Consider the following 16,687-nt stretch of genomic DNA (forward strand, 5'->3'; position numbering starts at 1 on the left):
AGAGATGGAGGACAGGACAAGGAGAGCGGGAAGAGAAGGAGAGAAGGGATGCTTGGGGAGAGAGGGAGAAGGAGAGAACAGAGAAAGACAGGCAGACACCAGAGACAGAGTCTCTTATACACCTGGAGGGACCTGGAGGCGAGCCAGGGAAGAGAAGGGAGGCGGTGCGGGGCAGAAGGACAGGAGACAGGCAGGGTTGGGGCCTTTGGGGGAGAGAGAGGACTGCATGCAGAGATAGAGGGAAGCTCAGGGGGGACACAGACAACAGGGACCAGGGACAGGGACACAGAAGCCAGGAGAGGAAGAGAGAGAGAGGGGGAAGGTGCATGGGAGCCAAGGAAGGTGAAGGGGGGGAGGCAGGGCCACAGGGAGAGGAAGATACCAGATGTGGCTGGGGAGCCCACAGCCCACCACAGCCTGGCCACCCTCCTGCTGTATTACTTAACATTCGGAGATTATCTAGCACCGTATAAATGCCTCCATTAAATCATGATTGAGCTGCTCCAACTGACCAGTTCTCGAAGTAGCCTCCAGCCCTCAGGGAATATGGTTTTCAAAACCATATAAAGCATCAGATATCAGCAACGTTAGCAGATAGGTTATCATTCATTAGGGGTTTCTAGGGACCCCCTATGAGGCCTTGGGGGTATGTGGGGGGTGGGGAGCCAGCAAGTGGGCTGGGGGAAGCCACTGGCTCTCCTCTCAGCCCGCTGGCTCCTCCCCCAGTGCATAGCTGATGGGAACCCACAAGGAGGGTTTGGTTGGTGGGGTCCAGTTGGCCAAAAGGAGGAGGCATTCCTCTGGAGGCCTCCAGATTCCCAGAGTGCATTTGAAGGGATGGAGACAAGCAGTGCAATTTCCTAGAGACTCTCTTTGGAGAGGGATGGGGTGAGCAGGGTGGGGAGGAGCCGCCACTACTCCTGGGAAGGCGGATTGTTGCTCCTGGGGTGGGGAAGGGCTGTGAGACGTTGAGGAGGAGGCTGGGGAAGTGCGAGGGCCCCCTCCCAGACTCATCCCTCCAAGTGGTGCAAATAAACCACAGCTCGTCTTCCCTGTAACCCTACCTCCTCCCCAACTGGCCTCCCAGTCTGCCCAGAAAGGTATTTTAAAAGAACATTTTAATGGTAGCAAATAAAGGGATTTCTTTTTCTTTCCCCTCCTTTTCTTTTTCTTTCTTTCTTTCTTTTTTTTTTTTCTTCCTGCAAAGGCTTGTGTTTGCTTTGCTTTAACAAACAGCTGATAGAGTTTGCTTTAAGGGAGCTAAAAAAAAAATGTACCCACAGGGCAGGCCAAGCATTAACTGTGAGCATGCACGTACGTGTGTGTGTGTGTGTGTGTGTGTGTGTGTGTGTGTTTAGGCCTCTTGAGCAGGCTTGCAGTAATAAATGGGACCTGCTTCAGGTGCAGAAAGATGGGAGGGGTATTGGGAAAGAATGCATGGACAGATTTACACCTGTCCCTACAGCTGCCATCAACAACACTTACAGCCTCCAGAAGTGACCCTTGGTGCCGACTTGTCTGGAAGCCATCAGGGTTAGTTTTGAAGCAGGAATCCTCAAGTGGACCCAGGGCAAGCTTTGCCACTCCTCCCCCCCTTCCCCTCTCCCCTCCCCACCACCCTGTTGCTGTCCTCAAGTGCTGCCCAGTGGAGGAGTCTGGCTGCCTCTCTCATCCCTCTCTGCCCACCAGCCCCTCCCTCCTCATTTCCTCTGTCAGACAAATACATCATTGACTCTCAGCTGCCTTTGGTCCTGCCGCCTAATGAGGGCTGGGCAGGGTGCAGGATTTGTAGCCAACGCATCCACAGCCACCCTCCTCCCCCCTCCCTCGTCCCAGGAGCTGGGTCCAGCTCCAGGAATCTGTGTGGGATTTCTAACTCCACCCTCCGGCCAGCTCCTGCCCCCTGCCACCAGCCCCACCCTGCCCCACTGGCCAGGCAGTTGAGTGACTGATGATACCCAGATGCCTCTGGAATCTTGCTCCCAGTCTTCCCAGCACTCTGCCTGGCCTGCAGAAGTGGGGGCAATGGGCAGCAGACATCCTGCCCTGAAACTTGTTGCCACCTCTCAGAGGCTGATGAAAGCCCCACTCAGCTGGGCCCTTCAGGACGGGGGACCCTGGAGCCAGGACACTCAGAAGGCATGTTTGACACCCATTCTGGGAACTCGGAGTCCCTGGCTTCCTACCCCGGGGCCCTGCAGAGGTCTAGGAGGCGGAGAAGGGGCAGACGGCAGGCCACCAGCTGCCAGAGAAAGCCACGGGGAAAGGCCCTGTGCTCTGCTGAGGAATGAACAGGCCCTGGGCCCGTCTCTGCCCTCAGTTCCCTTCCTGGTCAAACTGAGGGTGGGAGGGGGCATTGAGACATAGCACACTCACATTTTACAGATCTTGGTGCCAATTCACAACTATTTCCTTAATATGTATTTTTATAATCCACTCACTTTTTCAAAACACCCGGTTTGTTGAAAATGCAATCTTTACCTAGGTAGTGTAACTGAACTCCCACCTCACTGTCCAGAAGTGGAAGGAACCAGAATATGGTGAGCAGCGAAAACAAAGCAATGCTAAGGGCTCTGAGCTGGGGGCCCACTCTCTCCTTGATAATGATAATGCAGGTCTGCTGTTAGAAGGACATTCAAGCTGGGCTAGCACCGCCCCCCCCCCCCCCAGACTGGACTTAATGGGAAGCTCTGGGAAAAGATTGAGAGGGAACTTGTTTTCTGTGATTCAGAGCCATACAAAGCCATGTTCTGCTCCTACATGTGTACCCCTTTGGACATTTTGGGGAGCACCGCTCAATGTGCCTTCTTGGAGCGTTTTAATAATATAGTAGCATTAATGGTCATTTCGAGTTTCTGGGCTCAGTTCCTGTCTTCCTCTCGACCATGGTCAAGGCTTTGCTTCAATTATTCCATCACCAGGAAGAACTTCACCACTTTGTGGGGCCACAGACCTCTTGGGCAACCTGGTGAAGCCTAGAGATGCCTCCTCAGCAAAAGATTTTTTAAAAATATTTTGTTTATTCATGAGAGACACAGAGAGAGAGGCAGAGACATAGGTGGAGGGAGAAGTGGGCTCCCTGTGGAGAGCCTAATGGGGAACTGGATCCCAGGACCCTTGGATCATGATCTGAGCCAAAGGCAGAGATGCTTAAACACTGAGCCACCCAGGTGCCATGCATAAAAATTTTTTAAAGGCATAGAAGGCATTACAATTTTAAAATAAAAGTGGTATTAAACATCAAAGTATAGTAACGTGCTCCTCATGAGTGCATTCAATAACACATTCTAGCAACGGTTCTAGTATCTTCTCTTTTGTTGTTGTTTGAAGATTTTATTTATTTATTTATTCATGAGAGACACAGAGAGAGGAAGGCAGAGACACAGGCAGAGGGAGAAGCAGGACTCCAGGATCATGCCCTGGGCCAAAGGCAGCCGCGCAGCCGCTGAGCCACCCAGGTATCCCTCTAGTGTCTTACTTTTGAAGTCGGGATGAGCAAGCAGCGTTTCTCATCACACCTGTAATGCAATATAAGAATAAACACCTGTTGTTTCACTGGCGACCAAGTTGCAGTGACTGCGAATCCTCCTGGGTGTGGTCACCTGCACTGATAATGGAAGAAAATCCTAATTTCACTTGAGTTGAAGAAACATGAAAGTTGAATGAAATCCCAAGTTCACAGACCCCTGATTCTGATCCATGGGCTCCCGTGCTCCTCTAGGAGTCTGCTTTAAGGACACGTGGACAAGAATCCCTGAGATATAGAGGCAATGAATTGGGCTCTTGGGTTCTGTAGGGACAGAGGAAGGTTCCCAGGAGAAACAAGCTCAGCTTTGAAAGCTGGCACAACCTGCTGGTCCTCCAAGCAGGGAAGAGAGGAAAGTCAAGATCCACATTTCAAGGGATATTTCTCAATGGGCCCACGAAGGAGTGAGGTCCGGCCTGGGGCAGTTTTGGCTCAGAGAGAGTACCTGGGTAGGGAAGCTTCTCCTGAAAGTATCCATCAATACCCCCATCCCAACATACCCACACTCACCCACACCCCTCCCCTGGGGGCACATTCTGTGCAACTCTGGCCCCTCTGAAAGCTCAGTTTCAGAGCTTCACCTGGATGAAGGATCTTTGCCTGCCTCCGTCTCTCTGACCATACCACATACATTTGCAGCTCTTTTCCCCTCAAAGGATCTGTGGACAAGTCCTACATCAGCATTGGGCAATCCCTTCATAAAGATTAAGTTGGGGAGCTGATACATTTATCTGCCTTTAAACAAAGCACTTAGTCAAACATCTGTGCTCAGGCAAGGGAAGTTGCAAATGGCCCCAGGACAGTGGCACTCACTGTCCTTGGTGAAATACAGTTTCAAGACCTCTGAGCTACTGGGACAGGTACTTGGAGGACGATTTAAGGGAAAGCCAGAATGAAGAAAGCTGGAAACTTGTTAGAACTCCCTCAAGCGAACTGGGTGTTGCTTAAAGTGAACAGTGGATTCCAAGGTTCCAACAAAACGAGCACAAAAGAATTTATGGATCAGCCACTTTGTGTAAGACCTATGCTTTGTTATTTGCTTCTCTTCAAGGTACCACTGCCAGATCTTATATTCATGCATTCATGTATGCATTTATTCATTCAACAAATGTTTACCAAGGGCCTACTGTGTGTCTCAGGCTAAGGAGATACCAGCGAGCCAAACACAAAAATGATTGTCTGCAAAGACCTCTGAGTGGGGGACAGAATGCTAACAAACAGGTAAAATAAATGTTTGATGGTGGTGGGTCATATGGAAAACAGTAAATCAGGAAAGGGAGTTATGAGTGGGGCTGGTGGGGTTTCATTTTAAGGGGTGGTCAGAGAAGGCCTCACTGAGAAGGTGACCTTTCAGCCAACCCCCGTGGGGAGGTGGGACTAAGCCCTAGGGATGACTAGGGAAGCGTTAAGAGAGGAGGCAGGTGCAAGACACCCATCCTTACTGGAACAGCTGCTCTGAACTGGACTCTGAGCTGGGCACTCTCTATCTGCTTTTTTTTTTTTTTTTAAGATTTTATTTATTTATTCATGAGAGACACACAGAGAGAGGCAGAGGGAGAAGCAGGCTCCCTGTGGGGAGCTGGATGTGGGACTCAATCCCAGGACCCTGGAATCAGGCCCTGAGCTGAAGGCAGACGCTCATTCACTGAGCCACCCTGGAGCCCCTCTACCTGCTGTCTTGATCATTCTAGCGGTGCTCACAGGTAGATACTGTTTTCTTCCCTATTTTATTGTTGGGATAGTTGAGGGTCAGAGAGGTTAAGCGACTTGCTGAGTAGCTCAGTCGGTTGAGTGTCATGCTAATAGCATAAAGCAGAACAAGAATTTGAACCCAGGACCCAGTTTCTCTTTCTTCTATTCCAGGCTGCCTGGGACACTTTCCTGGGAAGACAGAAGAAATGAGAAGGGAATGGAAGAATGGCAAAAGAAAACATAAGAGTAAAATTTACTTTTATGAGTCATTAGCCCAGTCTTAAGCCAGGGAAACAGAGGCCTGAGAGGACAAATACCTGCTTAAGGTCACAGAGAAAAACTTAATAGCTAGGCGCCCTAGCCTATCAGTGGCTCTTTTCTTTTCTTCTTCTTTTTTTTTAAATCTTGGCATCATATGGCAAGTTGTTTTAGTTCCTCAAGCCTCAGATTCCTTATCTATAAAATGGTCATATAATGATCAAACCAATCATATTAATTTTCCACAATTGCCGAACAGGAAAGACAACTTACTCATGAAAGAGAATTTATGCTAATGCTTGGCACAGAGTTAGTGCCCAAGAAATAGATTTCTTCATTCTTCCTCAGCCAACCTGCTACTTGGCAGCATTTGGTCCAGAGTGGAGGTGAAGTATCTGCTGATTTTCATGGTCTATGCTAATGGTCTCAAAGCCTTTTTTTTTTTTTTTAAATTATTTATTTATTTATTTACTTGAGGGTAGGGGGAAGGAGCAGAGGGAGAGGGACAAGCAGACTCTGCACTGAGTGCATAGCCCAACATGGGGCTTGATCTCATGACCCCAAGATCATGGCATGAGCCAAAATCAAGAGATGGATGCTCAACCAACTGAACCATCCAGGCGCTCCACTTTCCTTTTTTTTGTTTAATGAAGCATTTCCAACATTAAAAAAGTAGAGAGACTGGCAACGTTCACTTCCATAGGCCCACCACCTAGCTTCAATGATCATCAACTCAGGGCCAATCTTGTGTCATAGACCCCTACAGTGGATTGTTTTAATGCAAGTCCAGACACCCTATCATTTCACTTGTAAATACTTCAGTATGTAACTCCACGAGATAGCAATGAATTAACAAACCCACAACCACAATGCTGTTATCACACACACCCCAAAGGACCGTGATTGCACACTCTTATGAAATATTCAGCTAGTTCTCGATGTTCCCTGATTGTCTCCGCTCTTCTTATGATTTCGTGACCGTTGGCTTGCTCCAGTCACAATGAGGACAAGATGTCAGCGCTGTGTTTGAGTAACGAATCTCATGCATCTACCTTCCACTTATTTTTTTCCCTTCAAAAATTTTTAAGTTGAAATAATGGAATCATTCTGGCTCTTACTGTTTGCATCCAGGTGGTGTCCATTGGTGGTGTTTTCTGTCCCTTATATTTCCTGCAACCTGTGGTTAGAAAGAGATGTTTGAGGATTCAGCATTGATTCTTTTGGCAAGCCCCCTTTAGAGATGGCAGCATACGCTCACATCAGGGGGTGCATACTTGTACTTCTCATTCTTGGTTTATTAGCAGCTTCCGAAGACCCTTTTCCAGATAGACCCATTATGTCATGAGGGGTTTGCAAGATGGTGAGATTTCGCTTCTTTCATTTCTTCTTCATTTATTGATGGAATACTTTCAAATCTCTTTGGAGGACTCTGCATCATTAAAAACTAAGATTTAAGGGGCATCTGGGTAGTTCGGTCGGTTGAGCATCTGCCTTTGGCTCAGGTCATGATCCTGGAGTCTCAGGATCAAGTCCCATGTCTGGCTCTCTGCTCAGCAGGCAGTCTGCTTCTCCCAGTCATGCTGTCTCTCTCACTCTCTCTCTCAAATAAATAAAATCTTAAAAGTAGAACGTCCAATATCTATGCATCCTCAAATTTCTAGTTTATGTACCTCTTCTGCAGACTTGACATACTCTGTATTGTTAAGCTGCACTAAAATGGAAATTTTTTAAATTTTTTTAAAAAGATTTTATTTATTTATTCATGAGAGACACAGAGAGAGAGGCAGAGACACAGGCAGAGGGAGAAGCAGGCTGCATGCAGGGAACCCGATGCAGGACTTGATCCTGGGACTCCAGGATTACCCCCTGGGCAGAAGGCAGGCACTAACACGCTGAGCCACCCAGGGATCCCCTAAAATGGAAATTAAAGATATCTTTAAAACTTGGCCGTGCATGGAAATTCTTGGCACTTGTGTGTCTGCCCAATTCAGGGGGGTGCCCAGCTTTCCCAAGGATTCTTTTCTGAGATCAGTCAGGGCATCTCTTGCAAGCCCAATGAGAAAGGAGCCTGTGGAAACTCCATCAGTGTTCATCTTTCCCGTCTCCCCACTGTCCCTTGATGCTAGGTGGGAGAATGAAAGGGAGATTTTGCTGGGTCCATCTTGGGGGGGGGGGTCCTCTGCAATTAGGCTTGACAAACTGACAAACTGGAGAACCTCATTAGAGAAAGGTGTGTGTGTGTGTGTGTGTGTTTAATTTTTAATTTTAAAATCTTCCCTCCCTCGGAGCAAACAGGAGGCAGGTCAATCGCTCAGCAGAGAGACTTTAAACAAACCACATTGCCCGCAGGTCTGCTCCGGGAAGGAGGGGATTTACTCTTCACCCCTCTGCCTGAGTGTTAACAGCGGAATTAAGGCTGGGGAATCTGGCAGGGCGCGCTTGCTGCGGGGGAGGGGTGTCTGTGCCTCTTTGCTCTTTGCGAGGCATTAATCACTTGTTTATAGAGGGGGAAGGACAAAAACACAACAGCGTGAGGACAGTGTGGGCTGCTCAGTCTGAGGTCTCCTTCTGAGGATCCTCCCCATCCCTTCCCACCCCCACCCACCCCACTCTCCTGGGATGGGGTCAGCTTGCCTTTGCCCTGGGCTCCAGACTTCGGTGCAGTGGGGGCAGATCCCGGGGAGGTGGGCAGGGGCGAGGAGATCCCAGCAGATCTGGGCAGGGGGCTGGTGGGTGCTGAGGGCGGGGCTGTCCCCGGGGTGCGCCTCTGCAGGTCTGGACGGCCTTGAAATATTTAAAGTATACGGTAAAATATAATGTGCTCCTTCTCTTCTCTTCCTCCCCACCTCACATGCACACCCCTTTTCATGAATCTGTTTAATTACTGTATTTCCCAAGATCACACTATGCCCATGCTCTGGCAGGGGGTGGGGGTGGGGAGACAATCCAAACTGTTATTATCACATAAATATTTATCTGGAGATACTGGTTTCCTATGGGGAGCTGAATTTGGAAAACGGAGCTGGAGGTGAACCTCCTTTCAACTGTAAACTACTTGGACTTGCACCACATATGTGTGCAGTAGCCATCGATAAAGAGGCAAATAAGCGCCTATTTTTTTCTCATTAAAAAACGTCAAAACACTCGCTCATGGTGTAAATCTGAAAGCTATAGAAAAGCTTGGTCACCATTCTCATAATAATCACTTTCCTTCTCCCCCCACCCCCAGGCCTATACTTAAACAAAAAAATACCATTTCCTCCTCAAAAGGTTATATGTACAGGGTATCACATCCAAGAGGTACAAAATTGGTAAGTGAAAAGTAATTCTTTCTCATAACTTCCCCACTTTCATTTCTCATAAGCGATTCCTGATATCAATGTGTATCTTTCTAGTTATGTTAATATGTATATATTAATATATAGGTATCCTAGTTATATTAATATATAGTATACATTTTATATGTATAGTATATAATATATGCACCATCTGTATATATTCTATATACTATCTGTTTATATTATACATAATGTATATAAAATATATACAGATATATGTGTGTGTGTGTATATATACCTACATATGCATATATGGTTTCACTGATGCATTATTCCTTTTGTTTTCTGAAATATATTATTCATGCCGGAACGTATTATGTTGTACATAAAAGATGGCTTTTTATTGTGAATTTATATTCGTGGAATATATTTTAAAGAATTCATATTGAATTTGACAATGGAGGACTCATTCCTATAGAGAAAGAGAGACGAAGAGACTCCACAGAGAAATGGTAGCACATGGCAGCTAGGGGGGCAATTACAAATATCCTCTACATAAACAGTAAGTCCAGGTGTTACCCAGACACAAGCCATTTTCCCTTGGCCTTTATCAATAATAAATGCACTACCCCATCAACCGGACCTCAAGACTTTTGCCTACACTGCAAGCAGATCTTGCTAAATGGACAGAAACTGCCAGGCTGAGCAAGTGTACTGAAAACATTTACATCTTGAAACCCTCAGCAATTTGGCCATGTGTTTAAGAGCATTGGCCTTCGAAGGTTCCAGCTGAATCCTCTGGCTCTTCTCTGGCCAGGAGAGCCACTTTCCGGTCCCTGTGATGTTGGATGGGACTTAAAATGAGCCTTGCACTGTCCCTCCATGGTCAGCTCAGCCCACTACTCTGCTGTCTCAAATCCATTTGCAATGGCTGTAAAAAAGGCCGTCAGGCGTGGCTAGCAGTAAATCTTCCCCTCCTGTTCAGAAAGGCTGACAAGAGAGAAGCGGCTTGAATTTTCACCCCAGCTTTGCAAACTTGCAGTCCTGCTGTGCTGGCCTTGTTTCTTGTGTTCCACTAAACGACTGAACGTGCTCCTTTCTCTCCCACATGGTGGCCTGGTGCAGAACTGAGCCATAGAGCTGAGCTGTGGTTTCATGGTTGTGGAAGAAAGGTCAGTCTGTAGTCCTCGCTCCTCTGGCTGATGGCAGTTCAAATCCCATGGCCCCTCTCTTTCTGTGTCCTTGTAAAAACTAGTGAATTTTTGCTGGCAAACAGGTTTTTCCTGGCTGATTACCCTTAAGATGGATGTTTCCCTTGACTGAGGGAAGCCAGGGACTTTCAGGAATGTTTGGAGGCAAAGGAGGTTCAATGGTGTTTGGAGGAGTTCCAGGACCTGTTTCTGAACATCCCTCTTAGGATAGTCACTGTCCCAACTGGTCATACAATTCTAGAAAACAGAGCATCAGCTGGACTTATTGATTCAGAGTTTGATGACAGGAAAGCCAGTGGAAAAGCCAGCTTGGGTTTTGAGTGCAAATAGCTGGCTTTAGACTCAGCCGTTCCCGACATTGTCAACAGTCAGCCGGACAACTTCTCCATCCCTTGGGACCTAGCAAGGGGCTGAAGCTTCCTGCTGTATCTCCTGGGGTCCGTGGATAAAATCCTTGGCGAACTTTAAAGTATAGAATGTTTGGAACCTGGATTGTTGTGATGGGAAGTGGCAGCGATAAGGAAAGTGGATCCTGGCAGTGAAACCCAGTGACATTTGTCAAGCATGTGGAAATCTTCCTGTTCTCCATGTTGGAAAAGTATGAAAATCTGGGAGCTCCAGAGATGGAGCAGAATTGCTGTTCCAGTTGATGTACAGACAAGCTGCTCTTCAGATGTGTGGGAAGATAAATCCCAGGGTGCCACATTCTCCGAGGCAGAACTGGGCATGTAAATGCGCAAGTGTGGACACTTGCACACACATATGCTTTGAAACACATGCAGAACTGAAGCTATAGGGCATGTAGGATTTTTATTATTTCTTACTTATTATTTCAGTGGGCTCCCCCACAACCACCCCAAGGGTGGTTTTAAAACCCAGATCGAATCATTATTCACCGCCACACTGTATGTCTATCATAGTTTCCCATTGCTCTTCAGGACAAGACTGAAAATTTATTTTTAATAAATTAATTTTTTATTGGAAGACTGAAAAATTTTAAAAAGAACTTTGAGGCTCTGCAGGATCTGGTTCTGCCTTCTTCTCCGATTCAATTTGCCATGAGTCCTTGGCCATTTTTGTCTGTTCTTGCCTTGTGGTAGATGGGATGATTGAACCCACACCTTCATACCCCTCCCTCCATGCCTTTTGCCTTGCGTCTTGGCAGTTCCTCTCACTGGAGATGAAGGTAATTTCCCTGACCTTTGACTTTGACCTTGGTCAGATGATCTGTTTAGGCCAATCAAAAGTTGGCAGAAATGATGGTGGCCAGTGCTGACCCCAGGCTTTCCGAGACACCCCATGTTTCTATGTGTCCTCTTGTGCCTCTGCGACTACCCATCAGAGTTTTCCCTGAAGAACTGTTGCCTCTTCAGCCTGGGTCCCACCTGGAATGGACACACATGGAGCGGGCTGGATTCCAATCTGCCTCTGGGAGCTAAGCCTCATCAGGTCTGCAGCACCGAAGCCTGGCTGAGCTCAGCCAAGATCAACCAAGCTGGAGCATAGGACAAACAAATGCTTCTTACCACCGCCGAGCCTTGGTGATTGCCTGTTTCACAGTGGTAGCTGACTGAGGTAAGACATCCTGATTTTTTTTTCATACTTCTTCTTGCCATGTTTCCTCTACCACAGGGCCCAGGATGCCACCTCCTTATCACCTGAGTGACTCGAATTCATGCTTCAGATCTCAGCTCAAAGCTTACTTCCTTGGAGAAGGCTTTCCTGCCCCTTCAGATTAGGTGTGAACTCCTTGTTACCCACCTGCTACAACACCATGTCTCTTCATCATGGCCCTTACCAGAATTGTACCTTTACGTGGTCATTCAGTTGTTATCCGTCTTCCTCCCTAAAGTCCTGTGAGGTCAGAAACCTTCTGTTTGGTTCAAATTTGTATCCCCAATGCCTCAAACAGTATCTTTCTGGCACATTGTGGATTCTCAATAGTGTTTGTTGGACAGATCAATGAACGAAGGAGTTGAGTGCAATTTCTCCAGGTCAAAGATACTTTTTTTTTTTTAAGATTTTATTTATTTATTCATGAGAGACACACACACACACACACACAGAGAGAGAGAGAGAGAGAGAGAGAGAGGCAGAGACACAGGCAGAGGGAGAAGCAGGCTCCATGCAGGGAGCCTGACGTGGGACTCAATCCCTGGAATCATGACCTGAGCCAAAGGCCACCCACATGCCCGGTCAAAGATATTCTAAGTCTCAGATGAACAGCTTTCACAGTCTGAAAGACCAGTATGGAAAGTGAGAACAAAAACATGAAACAAACATTTGTACATGGCAGCATATCAACAAAGGTGACTGGATTCGGGTTGAGAACAAAGTAAGTTTGGGTTGGCTGCAGTCATCGCTGATTCACTCATGTACACGCCAGGCCCTTAGAATCCCCACATGAGGCCAGGGAAGGCTTCTTGAGTGAGGGATGCTTGGGCTGAGCCTTTTTTTTTTTTTTTTTTAAGATTTATTTATTTATTGGAGAGAGAGATCATAGAGGGAGAGAGAAAGAGAAATCCAAACAGACTCTGCACGGAGTGTGGAGCCTGACCTGGGGATTGACCCCACAACCCTGAGATCATGACCTGAGCCAAAACCAAGAGTCAGCCACCCAACCAGCTGCGCCATCCAGGCGCCCCTCCTTGGGCTGAGTCTTAAAGGCTCTAATGTTGAGACATGAAAAGGGGGTATAGTCTGTTACAGCTGTGGAGCCTTGAAGGGGAGTGAATGACTTCAGCTCTAGGGGCATTGAGGGGTACTTCATGGAGGAGAGGACTTCTGAACTGGGCCATACAGATGAGTCATATCCAACCAAGTAGTATGTAGCAGGGAGGGGAGATATTCAAGGCAGAGGGAATAACATAAGGAAACACACAGAAACGCAGACAGGAGCACAGAAGTGTTTAAGGGATGGCAAATTGCTTGATGGTACCAGCCAGGCAAGGTCAAGGCCTGAGCACCTGGCTGGCTGGCAAATAATGAGGGTTAATATTTATTCAGTACTTACCCCATGTTGTGTTAAACACTTGACATATACTATGAGTCTAATCCTGTCCTCACCCACTTCCACTACCAAGGAAGTTGGTGCCATCATCTCCCTGGTTCACAGATCAGGAAGAGAGAGATTGAGTAACTTACCCCAGGTCACAAGGCGAGGAAGTGCCTGGGCTCAGATTTGAACTCAGACACCTGGCTACAGACTCTGTGTCTTAGCCATCAGGCAATTCTGCTAGCCACCTATGGACTGCTGGGCTCAGCAGTCCGGATGTTCTTCAGGGAAGGCAGATCAGGAGAGGCAATGAGGGTAGTGCCGAGGCTGGCTGTGGGAGCTGGGTTAGGGACAGTAGCTCAGGGCGGGCACTAACCAAACAAAAACAAAAGAAAGGAGTTCCTGGCAGGGGCAGGGATTGATGAGTCAACCAAGTTAGAGGCCAATTTAACAAGCAACCACGGCTCAATCGAGAGGTTCTCCGAAGCTGGAGAGGAGATACTGACAGCTGCCAGAGCAAATGAGAAACTCAGGAAAAGGTAAAGAAAGGGATTCCTGGGTGGCTTAGCAGTTGAGCACCTCCCTTTGGCTCAGGGCATGATCCTGGAGACCGGGGATAGAGTCCCAGGTTGGGCTCCCTGCATGGAGCCTGCTTCTCCCTCTGCCTGTGTTTCTGCCTCTCTTTCTCTCTCTCTCTCATGAATAAATAAATAAAATCTTTTTTAAAAAAGTAAAGGAAAAGATAAAGAAGATCTAAGTAAATATTCTGATGTGGGGGTGATGGGGGAGCCTGGTGACTTTTCTGCCCAGACCTCAGTGCAGGAGCTAATGGGAAAATATGTAACCCGGGGTTATGGAGTATGGGCGAGGAGAAGTCAGATGGAAAAGATAGAGGTATCAGAAGGGAAAGCTAATGGAACCACACGGGAGACATTAAAAGGCAATAAATCTGGCAGCCTGGATGGTATTCGCCCAGGAATTCTGTGGAGGATGGTTAACTCTTAGAATCCTGCTTACCTGAGGCTGCGGCCGAGCGAGGTAGGGATGGGGGTACGATCCCCTGTGGCCTGGAAACCAGGGCTTTGGGCCCATCCTGAGAAGAACAAGATCCCAGAGATGTATTTCCAGGCTGGGGGCAGCCCGGGAAGCCTCTCGGAGACATCAGGGAGCCCCCAAATTGTGGGAGGCTGGGCCAGCCGAGGGGCTCCAACACCTCAGTCTCTGGGGAACATTCTCTAGGAGAGTTAAGCAGCCCGTGGGGAAGGGGGAACCACAGGATATAATTTATTTACTTACTCCCTGACAAAATCCTTCCCAGAAGGCTGTGGATGGTAATTCTCTGTAATTATATCTCACCAGAGGTTTTGCAGGCTCTCAGCCACGTTAACTCATTAGTGCTCACAGCACACCTGGGGGGCACGGTGGGAGGGAGGGATGACCAACTTCGTTAGCCAGGTGGGGGAAACTGAGGCACCTCTGGGGGAGGCACAGACTCAGAACTGCGACTTTCCAGATAGCAAACGTTTAAAGGGAGGAGAGGAAGAGATTAAGCATGGGCCTGGGTTCAGTCACTTCCTCCTGTGCTCTCTCCTGTGTGATCTGAGGAAAGTCACCCAATCTCTTTGGGCCATGGTTTCCTGGTCTACACATTTTTTTAAAAAAAGATTTTATTTTTGTTTATTCATGAGAGACACAGAGAGAGGGGCAGAGACACAGGCAGAAGGAGAAGCAGGCTCCCTGCAGGGAGCCCAATGCAGGACTCGATCCCAGGACCCGGGCATCATGACCTGAGCCGACGAAGGCAGACACTCAACTCCTGAGCCACCCAGGTGCCCCGTCCTGGTCTACACATTAAGGGAGCTGGGTACAGTGGACTCTATGGTTCCAGACTCAAGAGTCTGTCTGCAGGTTTCATCTCCCAGTGACTTAGGAAGAAATGCCAAGTTCGTTGTGTGACCATGAGAGTGGATTTGGGTTAGTCCATAAGTTGAACTTCAGCATGTTGTCCATGTGAGACACTGTGATGAAACTCTCCTGACCTTCAGAGGAAGGTAAGTCTCAGATTAAACTTACATTTTCTTTTATTGTATCTTATTATTATTTTTTGAGAGAGAGAGAGAGAGAAAGAGAGAGAAAATGAGTGGCAGGGGACAGGTGGAGAGAATCTGAAGCCGATTCCATGCTCAGCAAGGAGCCCAACATGGGGCTAGATCTCACCACCCTGAGATCAGAACCTGATCTGGATCCAAGAGTCAGATGCTCAACCGAATGTGCCACTCATGCACCCCTAAACTGAGGGTATTTTGAAGCTATTACATCTGGGGGTGGTTCGTTTCAGAGCAATTGGTAATTGATAGAGTGAATAACTGAGCTTTTCTTGTTTCTAGAAACCCTGATTTCTCTTGCTTTTTGATCCAATGTTGATGGCTTCTTCTCTTGCTCCAGTTGGCTGGAGATATTTGAAAGCTAGGTCCTTTCACCTATAAGAGTTTCAACTTGCCTAAAGGAATGAAATAAGAGCCATGAAAGTTCTTTGTGAATCATTAAGCAATCTGAATGTATTGATGTGATAATTGTTCTATTTTTTTCTTGCCTTCTTACTTATTGAGTTAAGGACAGGATTTAGGTCAAGGAAGAGGGAAGTGAGGGGAGGGAAGGGGAACAAGAATTTACTGAGCATCTATTCTGGCTCCAGGGACCATGTGATTGCTTTCCATCCATTGTCTTGGCCACTTAACAATCCTGCGAGGTACAGAGTCCATTGTGCAGATGAGCAGACTGAGCTCAGGAAAGTTAAGGAGTAGATCTAAGGCCTCCTAGCCAGGCTGTGGCAGAGTCAGGATTTGGACCAAGGTCTGTCTGGATACAATAGCCAGACTTTGTCCATTGGTCCAAGCTTGTATGAAGAGAGATGGCATCTGAGGCCACGTGAGATCTTTGATCTTCTTCTTTGACTTCACCTTGGCCTGAAACTGGTTTTGGAGAGATAGTTAGAAGCCAAGACTTTTTCTTTCCAGTTCCACCTTGGGCTTTAGGTCAGGGAAGGTCCTGGTAGGAAACAGCTGCATGTCAGACTATTCAACCAGGAAGAGTTTACTCTAAGGATGGCTTACGGGAGGATGAGTTGGGGTAAGGAACCCAGCAAGAGATGCTGGAGCTCTCTGGGACTGGCAATAGCGGGAGCCATCAGCACCCACAGGGCTGTAGGGACCAGCTGTGTGGGGTGTGCAGAGCCCGTGAGGGCTGGAACCACAGGGATGGGCTGTCCGGCGTGAGCCACCGTCATGGAGGGTCAATGTTCACCCTCCCTCCTGTCTGCAGTCGTGCCTTCCATAAGCTGGGCCCAAGCCGAAGCCAGAAAGCGAGGACCTGGTGAGGAATCTTGAGGGGCTGGCTCCCTGGGCAGCGGGCAGAGCACAAAAGGTGGAGCTCAGGTGTGTGTGTGTGTGTGTGTGTGTGTGTGTGTGTGTGTGCACGGGCATGCACGTGTGCACTGGGGAGGGGGACTGGGAGGCACAGAATAAGCAGCACAAACTTGACCCCATCTTCTGTTCTTTCTTTTTTTTTCTTTAAAGATTTTATTTATTTATTCCCAAGATACACACAGAGAGAGGAAGAGACCCAGGCAGAGGGAGAAGCAGGCTCCCTGCAGGGAGCCCAATGTAGGACTCGATCCCAGGACCCTAGGATCACCACCTGAGCTGAAGGCAGCCGCTCAGCCACTGAG

At 47.8% G+C, this 16,687-nt stretch overlaps 1 long non-coding RNA gene across 1 annotated transcript; it reads left to right on the forward strand.

Moving 5' to 3' along the window:
- Positions 1-4,577: 4,577 nt before the first annotated feature.
- On the forward strand, positions 4,578-5,916 carry LOC112932906 (uncharacterized). The gene is made up of 2 exons (XR_003237578.2): positions 4,578-4,747; positions 5,390-5,916. It is a non-coding gene; the product is annotated as an uncharacterized lncRNA (long non-coding RNA).
- Positions 5,917-16,687: the final 10,771 nt, after the last annotated feature.

Source organism: Vulpes vulpes, chromosome 10 (assembly GCF_048418805.1).
Source record: "Vulpes vulpes isolate BD-2025 chromosome 10, VulVul3, whole genome shotgun sequence".
Classification (NCBI taxonomy): Eukaryota; Metazoa; Chordata; class Mammalia; order Carnivora; family Canidae; genus Vulpes; species Vulpes vulpes.